At 44.8% G+C, this 3,262-nt stretch overlaps 1 pseudogene; it reads right to left on the reverse strand.

Annotated features, from left to right (window-relative positions):
- Window positions 1-2,966, reverse strand: part of LOC101565053 — a 16,430-nt pseudogene extending 13,464 nt beyond the window's left edge.
- Between the last annotated feature and the right edge of the window lie 296 nt (window positions 2,967-3,262).

Genomic DNA, 3,262 nt, shown 5'->3' on the forward strand with positions numbered 1-3,262 from the left:
CTAAAGAAGTCAAAGATCTTTTCAAGGAAAATTACAGTACTCTTAAAAAAGAGATTGTAGAGGATTTCAGAAAACGGAAAGATATTCCATGCTCCTAGATAGGAAGAACTAACGTGAAGATGGCCAAACTCCCAAAATTATTGTACAGATTTAATGGAATCCCAATCAAACTACCACCAACATACCTGATAGACCTAGAGAAATCATTTCTAAAATTTACTTGGAGCCAGAAATGACCTAGAATAGCAAAGGCAATCCTGGGAAACAAAGACAAGGCAGGAGGCATTACAATTCCTGACTTGAAAATATACTACAAGGCTACTGTGCTAAAATCAGCATGGTACTGGCATCAAAATAGACCTGAGAATCAATGGAATAGATTAGAAGACACAGGAGCCTCTATCAACACACTCAACCACCTTATCTTCGACAAAGGGCCAAACATACTCACTGGAAGAAAGATAGCCTGTTTAAAAAATGGTGCTGGAAAAACTGGCTCTCTACATGTCAAAAACTAAAACTTGACCCAGGTCTATCACCATGCACTAAGCTAAAGTAAAAAATGGATTAAAGACCTGAACATTAAAACAGAAACATTTCATCTCCTGGAAGAGAAAGTAGGAGGAACTCTTGAAGACCTAGGGGTAGGCAAAGAGTTTATGAACAAAAATCAAACACACGGGTAATGTTTGAAAGAATTAACAAATGGGACCAACTCTTATTGAGAATTTTTGCATGTCAAAAGATATTACCAACAAAGTGAAAAGACAGTCCACAAATTTGGAAAAAATCTTGATTGGAGACTCTTCTAATGGGCCTGATATTCAGAGATGTGGACTGCCTTCTTCAGGGTGAGGCTGAAGTTCCTCTTCAAGCAGGTGAGGGCTTGAGGTCTGAGGAGCTGGAGGCCACAGTGAGGGAAAATGCCATCTGTTTGGTTGTGGTGACTATCTCCCTGCGAGCACGGCTTGGGGAAAACACTTTCTCAGGCTTTGATGAGACAGAAGGTGTGTGTCTCTTGGTCACTAGGGAGCTTCTCTGTTTGGGAGGTGGAAAGGGGGTGACCCAGCGCTTTGGTAGTGGGGATGGCAATGCCCTTCTCTTTGGAGGGGGTGGGGGCAAAGCCGTCCTTCTCTTTGGAGGTGAGAGAGGAGAGCACTGCCTCTGTATGGTAAGAGAGCATCTTCTGGGGAAGGTGAGCACCGCGTGTCATGGCGATGGTGTGGGGGACCTGCGCTGCTGAGAAGGAGGAACTGGTGAGGGCCAGCGGCATCTACCTGCTGGTGGAGGGGAGGGGCTTCTCCTTGTCTGCCACTTTTAGTCACTGGCGATTGCCATCACTTTCCCTCTTCCCATCTGCATCCGAGGGGAGGTCTCTTTCTGGCGCTTTCGTAGTGATGGAGACGCACTCTGGGAAGGAGACTGTCTCCTCCGCTGGCCTGCCTCACCATTTTTCACATGGTGAGCTTGGGTCGCTCATCTTCAGAGGAAGAGGAGGAGCCAGAGTCAGATGGAAAACACTGGTTCTGTCATCTGTACTGGCCTCTCTGTGGCACAGAATCAACTGCAGCTCTTTTGCCACCTTTATCTTCTTCAGATTCAGCTAACTCTCCTTTTCTAGGCTGTGGTGCTGGTGATGGTAAGTCTTCTTTTCTCAGTACTTTTATGTTTTGTCACTGAAGTTCTCAGAGACACAGAAACACGGCTTTCACTTGTACGGTTGGACTTCTGGAGTGTTGGAGAATGACACATTTTTGGTGGTGGAGTAGCTGGCAGGGATGACCTGTGCCTTCACCTCGGAGGATTTGCTGAAGGAGATAACCTATGAGTTTTTCGAGGGGGCCTGGATTTCCTCTTGGGAGGTTTCTTTGGTGGTGACCGGGAACGAGATGAGGAGGATGATGAACTGCTCCCAGACAGTGATGCTGATGACTGCCTCCTTCCTCTTACTGGAGATCCACTCCCATGCCTTGGAGGAGGCGGCATTCGTCATGGTGCGGTTCTTCTTTGAGGAGTGGTCTCCTTGTGCTTGCTTGGCTGCCTTCTGGGTGAATATTATCTTGATTGGGACCTATGGCACCTTCTTGGTCGAGTATGAGAAGGAGAGCAAGAACGGGTCTGTGACCTTGATTTGGAACGTGACCGAGATTTTGACCGTGTCTTTCTTTTCTGGAGTAGGTTCTTTAGGTTCTGGTGTGAGTTTGGGCTTGGGAACTTTCAGGATGTCACTAGTAGATGTGGCCTTTTGAACTTTCACTGGTTCAAGAACTTTCATGTGATTATTTACTTTCACTGAAGGTTCAGGGAACTCTGGAGTTTCTTTTTTTCTGGAGCATGGGAAGGACTCTAGCTGTCGGTTCTGTATTGGGGAGATGGAGAACAATTGAGCTTTCTCTCTCTCCTGGCAGGGAAAGATCATCTTCTAGGGGAAGGAGATCTGGATTTGCATCTTCTTGGGCCTTGAGACCTCTCTTTTTTTTCTCTGCTGTTTTCTTTTTCTTCCTTATCCCTCTTATCTTTGTCTTCATCCTGCCTTTTCATTGATGCCAATTTTTCTTGTTCAATCTGTCTCTTTTATTTCTTCTTTCTTTAGTTCTAGGAAAGCAGAAGGGATTCCAATGATGTTTTCTTGTGCACTTAACAGCAGGGCCCAAAGTTCTCCCATAAATTCTCTAGCATTTTTCCCATTCAAAAACCCAGTCAGGTTGATTTGCATCATTTTGGAATCTGGATTCTTCACTTCCATTTGGTTGAATATAAACTCAATCACAATATTATCCTCAAATGCAAGGATTTCTGCTACTTGTTTTGTCATCCAAGCCTTTATAACCTGCAAATTTACTTTGCTCATGTCAATCTTTTTTTAGGCATTCTGTAAATTTCAGCTCTTTCAGTAGTTCCTTCTGTTTGTTGCTGAACTGATTATCCTGTTCTGCACTTGTTCCGTGGAAGAATCCCATGTCCATCTTGCTGCCTGGTTTGGAGACTACTTCCCCAAGATTTTATTTTTTAGAAACATTATTTGATACGGGGTCTCCCTATTCAGTTCAGATTCATAGTGATCCTTCTGTTTCAGTCTCCCCAGTGCTGGGATTATCAGCATGCACAACCACATTTGGTTTCTAAGATGGCATGGTGTGCATGGGTTCTGGGGTTGGCATGGCATGACATACTGGGGATTGAACTTGGGTCCTTGTGCTTGCCAGGCAGACACTTAGACCACTGAGCTATCTCCCTAGCACCTAAATGTAATATATACATC

This window comes from Octodon degus, unplaced genomic scaffold (assembly GCF_000260255.1).
Source record: "Octodon degus isolate 3935 unplaced genomic scaffold, OctDeg1.0 scaffold00167, whole genome shotgun sequence".
Lineage (NCBI taxonomy): Eukaryota > Metazoa > Chordata > Mammalia > Rodentia > Octodontidae > Octodon > Octodon degus.